Genomic DNA, 20,612 nt, shown 5'->3' with positions numbered 1-20,612 from the left:
TCCTCCACAGAGCTTCCCTCAAACACACGTGGCAGGTACTTCTCCCCCTACAGACCCACCATCTGATCCAAACCTCCCTCCAGGTAGGTATCACTTTGTGTGTTCACACGTAAACGACGTCTTACCTTCCTTACTAGATTCCATAAGGCATTTAAGGACTGGATCTATGTCTGGCCATTGTAACCTCTTTTGCCTTGAACATAACAGCTACTTAATAAACTACAAAATAAATAACTATAAATCAGTGAACTTGATTATCTGGACTATTTTTACCTTCTCCCTTCACTTCTTAACGGGTCTTCTCCCTGCCTACCACACAAAGGTGTTATTTCACTGATGATTTATGTGCTGCAAGGCTCCCCTCTTCTACATTACTCAGCGAGACATGGAGATTAATACTACCCAAGCAGCACCTTTTGGGCAGTCAGTTCCCCAAAAGGCATTCCTTTTATTCAATCGATAAAAACTGAAATCGCTTTTGAGATCTTTGCTTAGGATTCTAGACTCTGTCCTTGAGCTGAAGGCAAGAGACCTCCCTTTCCAAGATTACTGGATCCTTTCTTCTACACGAATTAAAGTGTAACATATCCCAATCGGGCATATCTCTAGAGTTGGCTAATTCTGCTAAATGTACCATATACTCTCTTCATGCAACAATTACCTGATGCTTTGGCTGCAGGTCATGGAAACCCAAAATATCATTGGCTTAAACGAGATGGAAATATATTTTTCCATCTCATAGAAAAGGTCTGGAGGAGATAGGACAGGGGTGCTGGGGGCACTCCCTAAGGTCATCAGGGACCCGAGATCCTTCCATCTGGCCTGCTATTCTCAGAACTTGGCTCCTGCCTCATGGCTCATGATGACTGTTGAGCTCCAGCTCTCTTGGCAGCAGCCCACCAGCAGAAACAAGAAGTAGCAAAGGACATGCTTCTTCCCTTTAAAGACACTTTCTGGAACTTTCCCATGACACTTCCCCTATATTCTACTGGCCACAGGGAGTTTGATAAATGTCATCTTTAGTCTGCTTCAGCTTACGAATCCCAATGCTTAGGGTTCTGTTTCCAAAAAAGAAGGGGCTAATAGCTACCAGGGAAAACCAGCAGACTCAGCTTCACTTTCTGTCCTGAAGAATTCATTTCCATCTTTGAGAAACTAGCCTTCTCATTCTTCAACACGGTCAGGATCGGCAGAATGGCTATGTCTCCCCTTGTTTTTTTGTAAACCAGGAGTTTAAATGGGGCTGAGGGAACCCAAGGTATAGCAGGTCAGGTGACTTTCTCCAAACCTGTAGCAAATTAGAGCCAGGACAAGAGTCTTGGCCCCCAGCGCCCCCCCCCACCAGAATCACCTCTTTAGGAGGCTCATCTGGGTCTGAGCCAGGAGCAGAGGCTGTCCCTGCACCGGCCCATGGGTGCCAATGAATCCTGGGATCCGAAGACGTGTGGGACTCCTGGCCAAAAGCAACCTCAGGGAGCTGGAGATAAGAAATCTGTGCCCGGTGGCATTGGGTTCCAGTGTGTTTGTTCTTGGAGCAGCACTGGACTGCCCCTCCACACACCACTCTCCTCCTGGGGCAAGAACTATGCTTCCCAGATCAGCCAACCCCCCTCACAGGAAACCGGAGACAGGAGACAGGAGACATGGCGGTCTCCTGTCACTTGGCAGGGAGCTTGGGACCAGGAAAGGCAAACCACATGGCTTCACCCATTCTTGGGAGCCCTGAGTGTTGTTCAGGCCCACGATTCCCTGCCTGGGCTGGTGGCTACATGCAGACTTTCCTGTTATCATCCCAAATCTGGCCCGGCCCCGCCAGGTCTGATGCTGCCTACCTGAGTGGGACCTGCCCTCCCACTGATGGTTTCTCCTCCACGGAGCCTCAGGACAGGTATTCGGCCTGGCGGTTTGCCTGCCTCCCCTCCCCAGGTGCCGGGGCCTCTGAACATCCCACAGACTGTGGGGGCGATGGCTCCAGTTCTGAAACAGCTCACACACACAGAGTTGCAGTGTCCCGGGGAGGCAGGGATATGCCAGCTATGGGACTATCTTGGGCTGGAAGGCAGGGAGCTTGGGCTCTGTGCTGGGTGAGGTGGACCCACAGGGAAGAACAGCACTGTCCCACCTGAGACCTTCCTGATGGGGCAAATCGAAGCTCTCCAGGTCTCCATCCTTCAGAAATGTAGTCTCCCTTCCATGGCTGGGATGAGTACCTCCATCCTTAGACAAGTTTATCTTAATCCCCTTTCACAGAGGAGACCACTGAGGCCTAACCATTAGTAGGGGATATAATTTCCCATTCCATCTATGTATTCTTACACAGGTCATCTACCTTCCCTAAATGGGTTCTGGGGCTATGAGCCAGGCCAGCCCTAGGGTTAGATCTACAATGTTGGAGTCCCTCTCTCTCTCTCTCTTAAAAAATAAAAACAAAAACAAAAACAAAAACAAAACAGTGTCAGAGAGTTAACCTTTAGGACAGTGAAGCTAAGCTTCTTTTTTATCGAACAAATGTTCCCTTTCTCTTCCTCCTCCTCTTTTCAAAATGAAATCTTCACCTGTAAGATGAAAATCTTCTCTGATGCCTTGCTCAAGTCCCACTTCTCACTCTTCTCCCCAAAGGAAACACTACTGCCAGTCTGGGTTGTGCCCCCCGGCCCACAGGTGTGGCCAGCAACAAGAGCTGGAGAAAGGTTTGAGAGCACCATCTCTGCTATGCCCACACTGGTCCTTTGTAAACCAGGGGTTTTGTCCCCTGGTGTCTTCCTCTCCTTTCTCTCCTCGGAGAATCTTCCAAGAACAGGTTCACGGCAGCCCTTTACCACTCTACTTCAACTGAGTGCTCCCTTACATGACCCTCTTCATACCCCAAACCTGGGGGGACCAAGGGAAGGCTGTCTCACAAGGAGAATAAGTGGGTATTCACTCTGGCTGGGCAGGAGGCCTTTTTAAGCATGTGGGAAAGAGCCACAGATGCCTGAACTCCTGCAAAACAGTATCCAGGGAGCCGGTGTCTCCAGGATGTCCCCAAGCCTGCTTTGGAGAAGTAACCTAGGCTGGGAAATGGCTGCGTGACTCTGCTTTCCAGACAGACAAACCCAGACATAGAGAACTAGATCTGCCTGAAGACATCCTGACTCCTGTACCAGTCAGGTCCTAGCCAGAGTTCCACAGAGAAACAGCTCGCTCTGGAACACGGTCTGACTCAGTCTCTCTTTTGGTTTTAGGAAAACAAGATACAATAGAAAGCCCATCACTTGTGGCCATTCGGATGCCTGGGTTCTGTTCTTCTCGTACAGTTAGACCTTCATGAAGAACTTCCCATGTTTTGTGTTGTCTCCAGATGAAAAGTGAATGGGAAACACGTCTTAACCCTCCCTGAGATTTCTAAGTCTTAAAAATTCAAGTCTCGGAGGGAAAGAGCTAGGAATTAAAGTCTTATTGCTCAATGCAAAGATCATGGTCTTCAAATCCTGGCTCTTCTACTCACTAGCTGTTGTTTGGGGGCAGACTGTTTTTTTTTGTTTTGTTTTTTGTTTTGTTTTGTTTGTGGTAGCATCTCCAGGACTCTGTTCCTTTGCCTGCCTGCTGCAGGGTAAGCAAACTGATCTCTCAAAGTGGTTCTGGGAATCAGAGGAGGTAAAACGTAGAGAAGGAGCTAGGTTGGTCGCTGGCACACATGGCGTAGCTGGCCGGAGCAGCTCCATAACCTATTTAGTTTCTTTGAGAGAAGCATTGTCCTATCATAATTAGTTTGAGCCAGTGGACTTCATGCATTTTTTTTTTTTTTAAAGGAATTCTTTCCACACTTCCAAGTCTGCGGACCATCACAACCCCCAACCTTAGTGGCAGGCGAGAAGGTTTTTTAAAAAATGTTCATAACAATGGCTCATTGAGCAAAGCCCTGCAAATGAACTGGACAGCTGAGGCGGTTTTCCAGATAATCCCCACCTCAAATCGAGTGACGCCTGCTCTGATTGATCGGGACACTTGTCTCCGCTCCCTGCCTCATCTTGCCCACTGCAGACCCGGTTGTCCCACTGATCCCTCAGTTAATATTCTTTTAAAAAGATAGTGTTGATTCACAATTCACTTCAAAGATTCACAATTTTCCTTCAAAGATCCTTTGAAGGAAAGAGAATGATCGGGTCTCTCAGTCACCACCTCAGATGTGAGTTTTTCAGAGAAAGTAAAATCAGGAACAAAAACCAGAATAGCCTCCCTAGCTCACTAGTCTTTGAGAAGCCAGAAACACAGCCCTGTCTGTTTGTTGCCTCATCGGGGTTTACCACACTTCCATAAAGGGCCCAAGGCATAGAGGGGGACAACCAATTTGCAAGGAGAGAAGGGAAGCTCAGAGAGGTTAGGAGACTGGTCCATGGTCACACAGGAAAACAACAGTCACATTGGAACAGTGTGGAACAGTCCAAGTCTCCAGATGTCAGAGGTTTTTCAGAACACTCGAGAAGCCTTCTTCTATGCTTTGGGGAGGGCCCAGTTTCACAAGAAATAGCTTATGCCCTGACAGCCCCATGCAATTTAAGGAATGCCAGAGGACCATCCTTCCTCCCTCACTATCCCCTCCAGCCAGAAGAATTCCTCCCACTTAGATGCCTGAAGTGATTCATTCCTTGGAGGATTCCCAATTACAGGTCCAAAGATGATCCTGGGGTTGGTGCACCCTGAGTCACTATGCCTGGGGTGGAACCCGAAGATGCAGGTTTGTTGGAATATCCCCAGACGACAGGCAGCCAGTCTTAGGAACCACTGCTTTTTTTGCATCCCCGGCTATCCTGTTTAGAAAAGGAAGGACACCTGGGAAGAAAAAGCCAATGAATGGCTGGAAACGTAATGCAAATTTTCCTGGACCTGAGAGATGGCCCCCAGTACGCGGAGCAGATACACTTAGCAGTGTGAATCACACTTCTGGCCTTCTTGCAATTCAAGAAGGACAGGCTCTCCAGATTCTTTTTTCTTTTTTAAGTAACCTCTACACCCACCGTGGGACTCAAACTCATGACCTTGAGATCAGTAGTCACATGCTCTACCAACTGAGCCAACCAGGTGCCTCATTTTTTTTCCTTTTTTTCTTTTTTTAGGTTTTTGGATTTTTTTTATTTTTTATTTTTTTTTAGATTTTTTTTAGGAATGCCTAGGTGGCTCAGTCAGTTGGGCACCTGCCTTCGGCTCAGGTGGTGATCCCGGGGTCCTGGGATAGAGCCCCATGTCAGGATCCCTGCTCAGCGGGCAGTCTGCTTCTCCCTTTTCCCCTCTCCCTAATCCTTCCCTCCCTCTCTCTCAAATAAAAAAAATAAAATAAAATATTTGGGGCATCTGGATGGCTCAGTTGGTTAAGTATTTGCCTCCGGCTCAGGTCATGGTTCCAGGGTCTTGGGATCGAGGCCACATCATACCCTGCTCAGCAGGGAGCCTGCTTCTCCCTCTCCCTCTGCCTGCAGGTCCACCCGCTTGTGCTCTCTCCTCTCTCTCTGTTTATTTATAAATAAGTAAAATAAATAAATATTTAAATATATTTATATATTAATTATTTATATATAAGTTAATCAAATATATTAATATATAAATAAAAATAAAATTTTAAAAATTTTTAATTAAGATTTTTAAAATTTATTCATTTGAGAGAGAGAGAGTATGAGCAGCAGGGAGGGCCAGAGGGAACGGGAGAGAAGACTCCCTGCTGAACCAGGAGCCCAACACAGGGCTCCATCCCAGGACCCCAGAATCACATCCTGAGCTGAAGGCAGACACGTGATCCACTGAGCCGTTTAAACACCCCTCTTGGAATTCTTTTTTTTTTTTTTTTTTAAGATTTTATTTATTTATTTGACAGAGAGAGATCACAAGTAGGCAGAGAGGCAGGCAGAGAGAGAGAGAGGAGGAAGCAGGCTCCCGGCTGAGCAGAGAGCCCGATTCAGGGCTCAATCCCAGGACCCTGGGATCATGACCTGAGCCAAAGGCAGAGGCTTTAACCCACTGAGCCACCCAGGTACCACCCCCCTTGAAATTCTTAATAAAACGTGTTCAGCACAATTATAGTTGATCTAGAAACCTGCCCTATCCCCTCCACCAACACCTGTTAGTATACCAAAGGACAGATTTTGTTGGGAAATGCTGACTTGTGTAAACCATTTTAGCAGCTTCCTCTCTAGGTAGCCTGGTAAAGTAAGGGAAGATTCAGGGAGCTGCAAAAGTTCCAGATTAAAAAACATTATCAGGTAAAACTTCACCTGCTTGAGACCAGTTCAATTTTAATTTGATTGATCAATTGATTGATTTAAAGATTTTATTTATTTACTTGACAGAGAGAGAGACACACCGTGGGAGAGGGAAGAAAAAAGCAAGAGAAGTGGGCGCGGGGGACGCAGGCTTCCCGCCAAGCAGGGAGCTCAGGGCTGGGCTCGATCCCAGGACCTTGGATCATGACCTGAGCTGAAGGCAGACGCTCAAAGACTGAGCCACCCAGGAGCCCCAATTTTAAGGTTTTACACAATGCTATCTAGAAAAATCCCAGATGTGGGCTCAAGCTCCCTGTAGTATCCCTATAAAGTGGGTTCTTACACAACAAAATTGTTTCCTCATCAGAATATCGATATTAAGCACTTCTAGGCAGTGTTGGAGTTTCAAAGTTCTCAGTGTTGATACAATATAATACTCGGAGGCGAATATCAGTATGCTCATTTTACGACAAGAGTGCTGACATTCAGTAAACTTAAACCACTCACTGGATTACAGAAAGAGGCTCAGAAATAATCTAGTCTAGCTGTTCCCAAGCCCAATTCCACAGCAGAATACTTAGTGTCCTTGCTGAAATCCTAAGGCCCTGGAAACTCTGCTTTAGCGGTTTTGGGGGGAGGGCCCAGGGATCTGGGCTTTTAATTAACCCAGAAGATCCTTACGCTGCCTGGACCCATGCTTGGGTCCAATCCTCTCTTTTTTTACTGGGAAAACGAAGACCTGGAAAGATAAATGGAAGAACCCCCACATCACAAAGCCAGGACTCAAACACGAATGCTTCTCATTCCAAGTGTGTGACTCTTACCCTAAATCCCCCATGCCTCCCATTGGGGCAAAGGGTGGTCATGGTGAACCATGGTGGTTCATGGAGGCCCACATTCGCTCTCCAACTGGTACATCTGGAGGCAACAGGTGAAGGCACTTTGGAAGGTCAGCTCATCTTTCCCAAGCATGTGGGAGCCACATCTGTCCCCTATTCCTTTTGATGGCCTCGGGAGGTGGACAAAATCATCTTCCCAAATGAATGAAGTAAGATTCTCGTGTTCCATTAATTTATTATAATATTTATTTTTAATTATGTTTCCTTTAAAGGTGACCTGGCCTGCCAAAATCTGTCTCCACACTGATATCTTTCAGAGACCCTTTCTTGAATTTATCCCCCGACGCCGTCTCTCTTTGATCTCGTCCCTTCTCAGCACCTGTATATACTGTTGCCTTTGAAAGTGTGCTTTTGCTGAATTGTTGGCTGTAAATGTTCTTAATACCTTTTCATGGCCTGTGTCCAGCCTTCTCCGCAGGTAAAAATCTCTGTCTTCTCCTCACTCTGGGTCCCGGCTGGGTCTATACCAAGTTAATGGACATCGTCATTCAGTCATAGAAGAAAACACTGGCTGAGAGTCCGTCCTCCTGGGTGTTAATCCCAGCTCCACCTTCCAGCAAGCCACTTCCTCAATTTCCCTACCAATAAGTGAAAGCATCAGACTAGATTAATATTTCCCAGGACAGGTTCCAAAGGCCAGTTTCTCAGGAGGTGAATGATTGTTCTAAGAAACAAAGTCACTCTGTGGTGAAGAATGTTTTGCAAGCCCTGGAATAAATGGGTCTTTACCACCAGATGTCTCAGAGACTTTAACATGCATCGTGAACCTCCACCGGGGGATGGCTTGTACAGAACCCTTTTTTGGAAGGCACCCCATGATGCTAGAGTGCTGCAACACTGACTTGGCCAGAGGCTGGGCAGGATGAGCTCTGGGGTCCCTTCCAGAAAGAAGGCATGTAAATAGTGTGCTAGGCACTGAGCCAGAAGTCAGAGGGCTTGGGTTCAAAACTCTTCCGCTTACAAGGTGTGGGGTGGTACTAAGCACATCACACCTGCCCACCCCATCTGAGCCTCAGTTTCCCCAAACACACCTCACAGGATTGTAATGGAGATACAGAACCTAGCATGTGACTTGGGTGAAAAACAAAACAAAACAAACACTTGAACTTGGCTTTCTTGCTGTCTGGTATTCAGTGTCCTATTTCCCACCCAGGGCTTCATTAACAGCTTCGTGGGATTGCCTTCTGAAATAGTTCTGTGCATCTGCCACCTAACTCCGTACCATCTAAGGAGAGTTTTGATTCGGCCCCGACCACTGGCTCACCCTGCCCCAGGCTTTTGGGTTCTTTTTCCTTCATCCATTTTCGAGCAGCGAGGTACTCTAACCAGACCTAGCATTCAACATAGCCCAGTAGGTGGTTTAGGAAAGGGCTTGAGAAGGTGTGCACGGAGCCCCTGAGGCTCTTTTAACCAAGGTGGGGGGCATGGGAGTCTTGCTGGGATGACTGACGGATGGTTTTAGGCAGGGAGCGGAATGAATTGCTTGCCAACACACAGTAGAGCCCACTCAAGCCTCAGGAATGTTATCACCTTTGCTCACCGGAAAGCAGGTGTTTGTCTAGGCTGACCCAGGGTCAGGCATACCTGGGCTCAGTACAAGTGGTCTTTCCCCCAGGCTGAGCGTATGCATTTTGACTCTGCCAGGGTCAGGGGTCGCTAGAAATAAAGGTCAGAGGTGGGTGTTGGTGGCAGGGAGTGGATTTCCGGTACATTTTGTATTCATTGCAGAGTCAGAAAAAGTTACTCGATTAACAGGTTTATAAGCGTGGGTTGTTGGGAACCTCAGTACCCCCCTAACCCCATTACATTATTATCGGATCCCACGACTGCGGTTCTGAACTTGAGGATTTCGACACACTTTCATCAAAGCCCAGCAAGTACTACCACGTACTACTACTCTAAACGCCCTACACACGTTATAAGTACTTCAGTCCTCGCTATTCTGTGAAGTCGTTTTTAGTGTTTTCCTCAGTTGCGCAGAGAGGTTAAATCACTTGCTGACATTTCCACAGCTATCTGCTGGTGACTGGGGTGAATCTAGAGCCAGTCATCCTCTCTACCTAACCAGACTGCCTCTCTACCTAACCAGATTGCCTCTCTAAAGTAAATCAGTAAATCTTTCTTTCTTCCTTCCTTTTTTAAAGATTTTATTTATTTGAGAGAGAAAGAGAGGCTATGAGAGAGCAAGAGAGAGCACAAGCAGGGGGGAGACAGAGAGGGAGAAGCAGGCTCTCTGCAGAGCAGGGACCTCATGACCCGAGCCGAAGGCAGACGCTTAACCAACTGAGTCACCCGGGAGCCCTCCTGGTATTCTTTCTAACCATAGAAGGTACAAAGAAATAACTTGGAGAGGTGAGAAGGCCCCCACGGGCGACATGGCCATTTCTTTCTTCATTGAGTCAACAAGTATTTTGTAAGTGCCTCCCGTAGGAGTGGCAAGGCTAAGCACTCAACTGACCAGAGTAAATGAGATTAAGATCCTTCCCATTAGCAGCTTCCAGATAGTAAAACAACTATGCAGTGATGGGAATATAAAAGAGTCTTACGCGTTCCAAAAGGAACGAGAAGGCTTTAAAGGACTTGAGAAGGGAACATGTGGCTGAATTAATCCCCGAAGGCTTCCTGGAGGAAGTGGAATTTGAACTTCTGCCATCACCATGCAGCTGTTCCAAGCTCTCGAGGCAGTCACTGAGCCCTCCTGGAACTCTTTACAGGATCTATCGCAACGTTACATCTTCCCAGCTGAGCAAAAACACCCTTGGGCTGAGCCAGCCCAGAGCCCTGCCAGCCACAATCCCCAGAGAGGACAATTCGGAGGAGCCTGTCAGAATTCCCTGAAGGAACAGCTGCTTTAAAGCTCAAATGAGGGGATAGCTTTGTAAGTTAATCCACTGATATTTTGCCTGCCTCTTCTCTGCGTTGCCAGGCCCAGCCCCTCAGAGACAGACTAGCTGTGCAGGAAAGGAGAATGGACCCTGTCCTGGAGACAAGACAATAATGAGGTCAATGAAGCATAACAGGAATGGAGATAAAGGCGCTTTCTTGGGCCTCACTGCCCTGGGGTGACTTGTCCAGTTAATTTTTCCCCCTGCTAGCCTCCTTTGCCCCTCCTTCAACGCTGCTGGCTCTAAAGGCCCCAGAAAGATAAGTGAGATTGCCAGGGAGGTTGCTGGAAGGCTGGAGTTCCTGTCTTTGCCTTCTAGCCCTGCTGTAAGAAGACAGAGAGATTGGGGATTATGTTGCCTCGTGGTGTAGATCGGGAGCATGGAGGCTGAGGAGGTAAGAGGCAGAGCGAAGACCACACAGCAAGCTGGTATCCAGACCCCTGAAAAGTACCCAAGCCCCAAAGAGCAAAAATGAGCCTTATTCCCCTTGCCGATGGCTAATTTTTCTTGATCGTTCATCCGTGTTTCTTCATTCTGTGGAAATTTATTGAACACCTAGCATCATCCAGATGCTACAACAAAGTTAAGTTTTCTTAGTGGCCAGAACTCTCTCAAATACTAAGCTCCCTAAAAACGAACCCAAAATAAAAGACAAAAGCCTCGCTCTATTCTAGGCCCGGCTTAATTGTTCTACGGCATGGTTTGCATGTGCTTGGTACAACTCCTTCCAACACTGTGACATTCCATAATCATTGAACTGATTTATTCTCAGAGAACAGATGTCCACATATATTTGCTGCCATTAGCAATGCATTTATTCATGTATTCATTCATTCATTTGGAAAACATTTTTCAAGTATTTCATGCTACTGAGTTCACTCTGGTGGGGAGAGCGGACTTCCTAATGGGGAGGAGGACGGACATGTGGCTCCGAAACAGAGAATTAATATCTTTTTGTTGTCTAGCATTTGACATCTGCCATCTTGTTACAGTTCCCCTGCAGCCTGTTGAGGGAGTGCTGCAGGCCCCTTTGTACAGAGGAGGGAAAATAACAGAGGCTCTGAGAAGTTAGGTAAGTGGCCCAGGGCCCCATAGGTGCAAGCAAGGGACAGACATGCCCGAAGAGATTCTCCCTCAAAACAGGTATGTGAACTTTACGCCGAGGATAAGGAGGAAGAAGCAAAGACACAGGGTGGAAAGTCCGTGGAACACCCTTAAAGGGCACGGATCGTACTGGACAGTCATTGAAAGCCCTTACAGAGAAAGGAAGGAAGCTCTCTGACCCGAGGAAGAAGATGGCACTGATGGAGCCCGTCGCACAGGTGTGCTCCTGACCTCGCCATGACTTTTTCATTGACCTGGAGGGGCTCAGACAAGCCCTCAGCGTCTGCAGGGGAGGGAGTCACTAGAAGGAGTGCAGCTGGAGGTCAAAACGGAGGCCAGAGATGCACCATAGAGGACAAACACCTTTGTAACAGCTTTCTTAAATCGTTCAAACCTGGCCATTCAGGTGAAGATAGGGGGTGGGAGTACAAGCCTGGACTCCACTGGGGATGGCGGTGGCGGTGACAGAGGGGAACTAGTCCCCCACCCCCCACCCCTCACCCCCGGCCTTGGCCTCGGCTTCAGGATGGATCAGGGGTGCCCTGGCAATCTCAAGGTCACCCCAGTGCATGTCGCAGAAGCACACACAGACGAGGCTCCCAATTACTCATTAGCCAGGCTGGGTGCTGGCCCCCACGTCCCTGTCCTTGGCCACAAACAGAGATGAAAGCCAAGCCGCCAGCTCTGGGAGAGGCGGGCCCAAGAGTTCAGTAGCTGTCTCAGCCGCTGGCATTATCAAAGCCTGGGACAGCCAAGACAAGAGGAGGCCTCGCTTTCAAACACTTCCTCGCCTTTCACCGCTCCCCCTCCCTCTGCCCCTCACCCAAACCAATACAAGCAACAAAGCCGGCCAGGAGTGGACAGGGGATTTTAATAATTGGGTCCCAGGGCGAAGACTCCTTGAGCTGCTTTGGCAAGGACAGGCCACGATGTGTTGATGAGAGGGAAGGAATCCTTCTGAAAGTCCTTTGACCAGACACATGGAAGGCACTGCTTTACCTAGAGTCTAAGGGAAAAAAAACACCTTGGATTCAGGTTCAAACATGGCCAAGCCCTCCTGAGGCCTTGGTCCCACCTGGCATCTGTGTCCCCCACACCCCTTCTGGAGGATCATGGGTGTGCTCATGTGACCATGCCTATCTTTGTTGCTCCAAGCTTCTCCCACCCACCCCTCATCAAGTGAGATCATACAAGTCCAGAAACATTGTCTGAAAGCGTGCAGTTGGCAGCCATAATTCCCCACTACCCCACTCTGAACCCAGCCTTGGAACCAACCACGTCCCTGGGCTGGTCTTAGTCCACTGCCCCATAAAAGGAAATTCGAGACATTCTATACAGAGAAACCGAAGCATGGTTGGAAAGGTCCAGAGTTCAGAACCTCCAAAAGTCCTTCTTCTTGACTCTCCAGTGTCTTCTTGCCTAATAGTTAATGATAGTGAAACACCAACAAGGGATAAATGGTTGGTGCAGCAAGAAACAAATCGATGGGAGAGTTCACCCATCCTACTTTCCCAGGAGTCAGGAAACAGGGACTCTAGTATGCCTGGGGTTGAGCAGATGATTAAGGTAAATACAAAGACCTGGTCCCTGATCTCTAGAATTCCTAAACTTGGGAAAGAATAACATAAGTCAACGATAGCTATAACAATGAGTGCTGCCATTTCCTGAGCACATGCCATGCGCTCTGCTTTTTACGGGAATTGTGGAGGGTTGCACTGTGACCCACCTTTATAAAAGAAAACACTGCTGCCTACAGAGCACCAGGCCAGGTGGCTGGGCCAGAAGCCACCCCGCTGATCTGCCAGGCATGACGTGGACAGAGAGGAGAATGCACACTTGACACAGACAGCCACCTGCGAATTTCCCTTCGTCCTCACCTGGTGTCCCAGCACTATTTTCTGTCCCCTTTGCTTCTCCCCTTCCCCATTCTGACCTTTGAGTCTGGATTTGATCCCTACCTCTCTCTTGTCTTCAGTTAGCACTGCTGCTTAGATCTGTTCCTAGGGTTTCCAAACCTGTCTCTCTGGCTCCCTCCCCCACCCCCTTCATGCTAGGGGTCTCTATTCCCATCTCCAAATCATTTCCCATGCTTAATACTACCTTGCCATTCTCAGGCGACTGTGCCTAGGATCTCTTTGTCCCTTGCTTGGATTTCAGTGGCCAGAATCCCCTGTGATATTTTTTTTTAAAAAAAGATTTTATTTATTCATTTGAGAGACAGTGAATGAGTGAGCTGGCAGGATCAGGGGAAGGGACATAGGGAGAAGGAGAAGCAGACTCTCCGTTGAGCAGGGGGTCCAAACTGGAGCTCAGAGCTCAATCCCAGGACCTTGAGATCATGACCTGAGTGAGCACAAGTCAGATGCTTAACTGACCGAGCCACCCAGATGCTCCCTGTCCCGATGTCTGACATTTTATTATCTTCCTATAGCTAAGTCTTCTTGAGTTCTCTCTCTTCCTCAATATGTCTTTTGTTGCATCATTATCTTACTCAAAAATCTTCCTGGGTCTCCTAACACCTATAGAGTATCTCCAGATGTTGCAGAGCACTCTGCGTTTCAGTGCCACTCCATTCTCTGCTCTTTTCTTCTCAGATCCTGCATCCCAGGATGACTCCCTATCTCCCCGCCCCCCCGCCCCAGTGCATCTCAGGGCTTCTACTCCCTGCGCCCTCCCAGACATCTCTCTCTAGGGACTCTGACCTCTCTTGAGAATGGAGCTCGAGAAGGAGCAGGTGTCTTGTCTTATCTGGAGCTAGTCCCTGTGCCCACAGCTGGATGTGGCTCCTCTCTCCCTGAATTCTCAGAACCCTTGGCTGTTTCATGTCCTCGGGTTTGGGGGTTTTGCTTTGCCTTGCCTTTTGATACCAGGGAAGGAGTTTGGGCTGCGACGTTCGAACGCTGCTGTTTCTGCAACTTCCTAGGGGTGTGACCTTGGACCCTTTTACAGGAACCTTTCTTTTTCCCATCCGAAAATGGGCAACAGAACACTGCTAACTGCTACGAAAGTTAGAAATGCTCCTGGAGTTAAAACGCCCTCCACGAGCAAGCGATGGGCAGGCAGTCGTGGTTATCATGAGGCCTTTATGTCTCTCCCACGAGAACAGAAATTCCTCGAGATTTAACTGACCCACTTCTATTTGATTTTGCAACGACCTCGGTCATCAGCACAGAGCACAGGAATATAGAACCCTCTGAAGCGACGTTAGCTGAACGCTCACTGAACTGGGGGGAATCCAGACTTTCTCCGTCTCTTTTGCTGCTGCCCTGTCAGCCCTGCCACCCAGGAGCCCAAAGCCTCCAAGACTCCAACTCCAGCCCTCCCTGATGTCTGCCTCCACTTCCCCACCCTGAAGTGCCTCATTATCCACCCCCACACCACCCGTGTAAGATGTTATTTGAAAGAACTCAGCTGTAGGTGGAAATGAATGTGGAGAGCTGCTCAATGGAACAGGAATCATAAATCACTCTGAAGTTGGGATGAAACCCTAGGAAGCCGTGCCGTGCAAACCACAATTCCCTAAACCTCTGTAAAATGTGGCCCCGAAACCCCTGGAGACCTGGCAAGACATTCCTTTCTCTCTGTTGCTTGGCACTTGGCTGTTCTAATTCTGGCTGAACCCCAGCGGCCCACAGGCATGTACGATCTAAAAGCCCCACCATCCTGGGCCCCATGTGGTCACTTTGTCCCTGCATTAAGACCCTCCAGGTCTTCAGGTTATAAACAGGGACATCCAGGGTTATATCCTAGGCTACCTGGGTGGCTTCAGTACCCCATCCTCCTCACCTACTTAAGGTGACTTTCCCTCAGATCAAGGCCCAAGGCTTGGCTCTATCTCAGCCAGGGGTGGGCAACAGCGAACCCCAATCTCTGGCCTTAGCTGTTGTGCCCGGGAATGCTGGGGGGTGGGGGGCGGAGAGGTGTGGGGGTGGGGGGCAAGGCTCTTGAGCCTGGGAGGGAAGAACACTGGTTGCAGATGCGAGCTGGCAGGAAGCTTTGATGTTCCGAGCAGAAGCGGGAGGCGTGGGAAGTGAGACTTCTGTTCCCTGGAGCTCCCACAAGGCAAAATCCTTCCGTTATCTTATAGGCCTGAGCATAGCCTAAAGGTGCTGGCTCAAGTGTGTCTTGGCCCAGAGTAAATCAGGCCCGAACCAAAGAATGCACTTGAATCAAAGTGGAAAATTAGACGCTGTGCAGGAGAAAGCTCTCCTCTCCAAAATATATATGCATCAAAGTGTACCCCTGTCTAGCTGGGACAGGAGCCATCAAAATGCAAATGCAGGCCTTGAGAATGCTAATGCTGGGAGTGGAGAACAATACCCAGACAGACTTCTTGGGGCCAGGGAGAGGGCCCCAGGGCAGGATGTGGGAGCGGAGTAGGGGGCAGGGATGAAAGGGGTAAAGGAAGCTGCGTGAGAGAGCCTGGAGATGAGAAAACAGCGGGAGTCCATTGAGGCTGAGTGACTGCGGGGGCAGGCCTGGAACCGGGGAGTGCTGCCGGGGATGGGTCAGAGGACCTGCCGTTGACCTGAGCTGCGTGCCCAGGAAAGAGGAGGGTGAGTTCAGGGAAATTTCTCTGAGGGGCAGCCCAGCGGGGTGGAGAGTCAGGACACGCCTGGAGCCCGGGGCTTGGACTTGAGGTCTCGGCCTGGAGAAACAGACAGAAGGACCCGTGTTTCTGGAAAGGCGGTGAAGCCAGGAGACGTGCTCAGCTCCGGTGCAACTGGCATGCGCCGCGCTCCACGCGGGCGCCTGGAAAGAGGGGCTGAGAGCAGCCTGGCCGGACAAAGCCGGGCCTGCAAGGACTGCTTCCCTGGGTTGCATTCCCCCTCCTGCCTCTGCGCGTCACTCTCCTCTCTGTCAAGTGGAGGTCCCTGGTGCCGGAAGACTGGAAAAGTTAGAGCAGGGAGGCCAGCACGGGATAGATGCTCGTGGGTGCTTGCCGTCATCCGTGTAGACTGAGAAACTGAGGCTCCGGTGGGTTTACGAGTGTGTGTGCCACTCTGGACAGGGAGCAGCGGGAACTGGATTGCAACTTGGATCTGACCCTCCGGAGCCCGGAACTAAAGCAGCCCCACCTGCCTGTCCACTAGCGGCCAGGAAACAGAATCCTGACATGCGCCCTGGGATGCCAGGGAGGCAGCGGGGCCATCAAAGCTGGGAAGAGCTAAGACCCTGCCCGACCTGGGGCCTTGAACGATGGCGGTAGAAAAACCCAACATCCATGCTCGGAGGGGTGGGACACTTATTTTTGGTATGGGGGCCTGTTCACTCATTTCCCAGGAGGGCCTACTCCAGCCCCAGCCCACGGTTAAGCGGAATAAATCATTGTGGGACGACTGTCTCCCCACCCAGACTGCGAGTTCCTGGAAGACAAGGAACTGCACCCCACCTGTGTGGCCCCTACCTGGTGTGGATCCTCAGGGGGTGGAGCTCGCCCACACTTTGCGTGATCACTGAATGGGCTCATTCACTGAAGAGTATCTCTGGTGCCAGGCTTGGGCTCAGGGGTGGGAATTCATGGATGAATATGACATGATCCCTGCCCTCGGGTAACTCCTCTTAGTCTGGTGAATGAATAAAAGAGAAAGAATGAATGGAAGCTGGGGAGGGCCAGGCCCTTCTGCTAATTGCTTTAGGAACTGGTAGACAGCCCAGAGATAGACCCCTGAGATACCCTGCTTTCTCCTGGGCATCAAACCCGAGCCAGGCCAACAGGCTTGGCCACACTTGAGTGTTGGTAAGTGGCTGCTGTCCCAGTCTCGGGGCTCTGAACAAGCATTGTCTTTATAGATAAGGGGACGCACCACCCTGCCACACGCACTCCAGGCAGAGAGGCTCCTAGAGGGATGACTGGGCAGCCAGAGCTATCTACATCTTCTTACCTAGATCGCCCTGGGACAGAGGACAGCCGGGTCCAGAGGCCGTGGAAGACAAGGCGGTGGGGAAAGCTGGGACTTTCTCCAGTGGGAAGCTTCTGGGGGGCATATTGAGGAGCCCCTGGGGTTTCTACCGTGGAGAACCAGCCAAAGGAGCCCTGTGGCTCAGAGCTCCCTAAAGATCTGCCTTTTCAGGTGGAGGCCCATCTCTTCAGGGATCAGTGGAAGGGTACAGCGAAAATGCTGGATTGCGTCAAGGAGGGCAGCTTGCAAAATACTCAAGAACACATTTTCTCGTGTAGACAAGGCTTATACACTATGGGGTTAACCACAAGGAGCAAATGATGCATTCCCTCTTCAGTGGAAACACCACAGCCTGAAGCACGCGCGCGCGTGTGTGTGTGTGTGGTGCGTGTGCGTGCGCACACTACAACTGAAAGTGAAACAGGTCAGGGCATTTTTAGGGCTCACAGGAATAACCAACCAGAGGGAGGCAAGGTTGGCTGGTGGCCCCAAGCTGTGACTGGCGGGACTCATGTGAAATGGGTCTGTATCCAAAGGGGCCTACTGGGAAAATGGGAAAATGGCCTGCTCACCACGCCCTTCCCCACCAGCTTCACCCTCAAGGAGTCCACACTGCAGGCTCTGAAGCTCCACTGGTTACACAAGGGTGCCCCAGGACCAGGACCAGCCCTGCCCTGCCAGCTGGGTTAAGGGAATGATGGCCCACAGGAGGGACGACGTTCAATGGCTGACTCGTGGGAAGGGCGAGTGAAAGACACTGGGCAGACCTGACAGGACTCACAGCCCCAGGGTCCAGGGCAGGTGTCCATACGCCCGCACGAACCAGAAGTTACAAGAGAATGTTGACTGAGTCTGCTGCCATGTTAGCGAGTACGAGAAGGACTGGGTTTTACAATCTGACATGCTGCACATTTTTCTGGGAGAAAATTTGAAAAAATTAAGAAACCCGGCTTTTAAGATAGATGAAGACTGATGAATTCTCTTCGGTCCGACAGCCCTTCTCTTCTCCACTGCTGTCACCATAACCATGTCCCCATCGTCCCTTACCTCCTGGCCGATCTCTCACTTTTGCCCTGTCTCTTCCTCTCCCCTTGCCTCACCAAGGAATATTTTTAAAATAAAAACTGGAACATAAAATCCTCATCTTAAAGTCTTCCAGTGGCTTCCCCTAGCTCTCAGATCACACTGACACTCCCCCCCACCCCCCCCCCCCCGCCGCCCTGCACACAGCACCTTGGCCCTCTTCCCCTCTCTCCCCTCTCTCCTCTCTCCCCTGCAGCCATGCTGGCTTTCTCCGCTTTCTGGAATGTGCAAGAGCCTTCCTGCAGCAGGATTTTTGCACACTGATGTGACCATGCGTTAGGACTCAGTTCAGCTTTTAATTACATTGTCTGGTGACTGTTCAGCCGCTGTTTAATTGAACTGATTGATGATCATATGTGCCTTTCCCCCATTGGACCGTAAGCTCTCTGTGGACAGAGGCCACAGCTAGTTTTGCTCCTTACTGTAGTCCCAGGGCTGGACAGTGTGCCCAGAGCCCAGCAGATGATCAGTATATGTATGCTGAAGAAGTGATGGACTAAAGTAACAGAGCAGTTCATTTCATGGATGTTTCCTTGCTGGGAAGTATTCGGGCCAGATGAGGAGCCTGGGGTTGGAAGGGCAGTGAGTCTCCAGAGATCACACAGCTTGGCTCTCAAGGGGGAGCTGGGATTTGGCCCTTCCCCTTTATGTCATTTTGACTCAGCCACTGGTCAGTGGTGGTGGTGGAGGCAGGCGAGTGTGCAAGTGTGCGTGTGTGTCTGTGAGGAGGGGCGCTGGGTGGAGCTGATGGCAGAGCCAGCTTTTAGATCACAGCTAAGGGAATAGTATCCAGAAAAGAAAAATCTCTCGCCATCGATAATGCTTCCCTGCTTCAGCACCTCTCTCCTTTAAAATACTGATGGTTGGCTCCCAGACCTGATTCTGCCTGTGGGTAGACAGGACTGTAGCCGTGGTGTCTAGATACACCCTCACCAGTAAGCTCTGAAGGGGACTCTCCTGCTTACCATCGTGCTGCTGGGCTCCTAATAGGTGCTCCATAAATATTTGTTGAATGAGTAAGCGAACAGTACTTGCACTGGGCTGGAAGAGTCCTGGGCAGCAGAAGCAAAGCCACGGCACCCAAAGTGCCAGAGCCATCTGTTCTAGCATTTACGTGTCACCTCTCAGAAGGCCTGTAATTTTATAGTACAATTGCCTAACACAAGCAGAAAGCCAGAGACAGGTTGAACATTTTCACCCATTTGAATGTAGGTAAGTTACCTCACTTGCCTGAGTTTCTACAACCCTCATCTGTTAAATGAGTACAATGATTCTTTACTCCCGAAGATACATTTTTTTAACGAATTCAACCTAGTATTTATTGAGTGCCAGGGACTACGCTAGGTACAAAACAGAAGTGGCTTCTGTCCTTTCTAGCAGAGGAGACATTAAGCAAATAAATACACATAAACTTACAAAATTACGGTTTGGGATATGTGCTGTGATGGCAAACCACAGGGTGCCATGGGAGGCAGCAGATCAGGGTGCAGGGAGGGCTAAGAAAGCACCATTTATTCTGAGCCCTGAGGATGAGCTGGGAGCTGGCCAAGAGCGAGGCTGGGGTGGCAGGTCAGAGGAATGGCACGTGCAAATGCCTGGGGTCGGAAAGAACTGGGGCACGCAGTGGGCGTTGCTAGCAGTCAAGGAGAGACTGAGGGGAATAAGACCTGATTGCGGATCCTGAAAAGGTTGCTGGGGAGGGGAAGCTCAGGAGTCCGTTCACATATCAAGAAAAGCTCTGCGGCTGCTAGGTGGAAAACCGCTCGGGACAGAGGAACGAAGAGCCAAAGTTCCTCCCTTGGTGTTGAGAACATTTCCAGAACCTCGGGGCCAAGGACTTCACAAAGGATCCGGCCCCAACCTCCCCTGTTGAAGATAAAAGACAAGAGCTGCAGCTGAGTGAGACCTAGTCCTGACCGCACGTCCACCTCCCCGCGATCAGGGTGAGATCCCTCCTTGCAACCCCTCTTGCGCTAGTCCGGTTCTAGGGTCCCTGGCGCCCGCAGGCGGGGGCAGCCGGGCCCTGGCTGGGGTGCTGGAGACCCGAAGCAGCCTGCACGCGGCGGGGCTGGCGGGAGCTGCCTGCGAAACGGCCGACCCCTCGCGCTTTGCGCAGCCAGCTCCGGGGCGGCTCACATTCTGGAATGGAAACTTGGAGCTCAAAGGCCCTGAGGCAGCCTCCCGTGTAGGCGGCTCAGCCCTTTCTTTTTTTACTTCCCTCCCAGGCCTTACCTGCCTAAACAAACAGCCAGGGCCTCCCACCCGCTGCACCCCCGCCTCCGGGACAGGAAACAAGCAGTGACAGCTACCCGCCCGCGCCTCCCTTTGCGGACCCGGGTACCGCCAGGATAGCAACCCGGCGAGGCGGCGCTCCCATTGGCTGCGCCCGGCTAGGCGGTGCTCCCATTGGCTGCGCCCGCCTAAGCGGCGCGGCGCTCGTCCAATCGGGGGCCGGGCAGGGCGGCCGCGCGGGGAGTCCTCTCCGCCGGGAGGCCGTGGGGAGCG

General features: G+C 50.4%; 1 long non-coding RNA gene across 1 annotated transcript; it reads right to left on the bottom strand.

Moving 5' to 3' along the window:
• Positions 1-11,819: 11,819 nt before the first annotated feature.
• On the bottom strand, positions 11,820-20,404 carry LOC309869045. The gene is made up of 3 exons (XR_014313964.1): positions 20,340-20,404; positions 16,529-16,688; positions 11,820-12,127 (listed from the first exon to the last, which is right to left on the bottom strand). It is a non-coding gene; the product is annotated as an uncharacterized lncRNA (long non-coding RNA).
• Positions 20,405-20,612: the final 208 nt, after the last annotated feature.

This window comes from Mustela nivalis (genome assembly GCF_964662115.1).
Source record: "Mustela nivalis genome assembly, chromosome: 7".
NCBI lineage: Eukaryota > Metazoa > Chordata > Mammalia > Carnivora > Mustelidae > Mustela > Mustela nivalis.
Note: the sequence above shows the minus strand (reverse complement) of the source record. Positions and strands in the feature narration are given on the sequence as shown.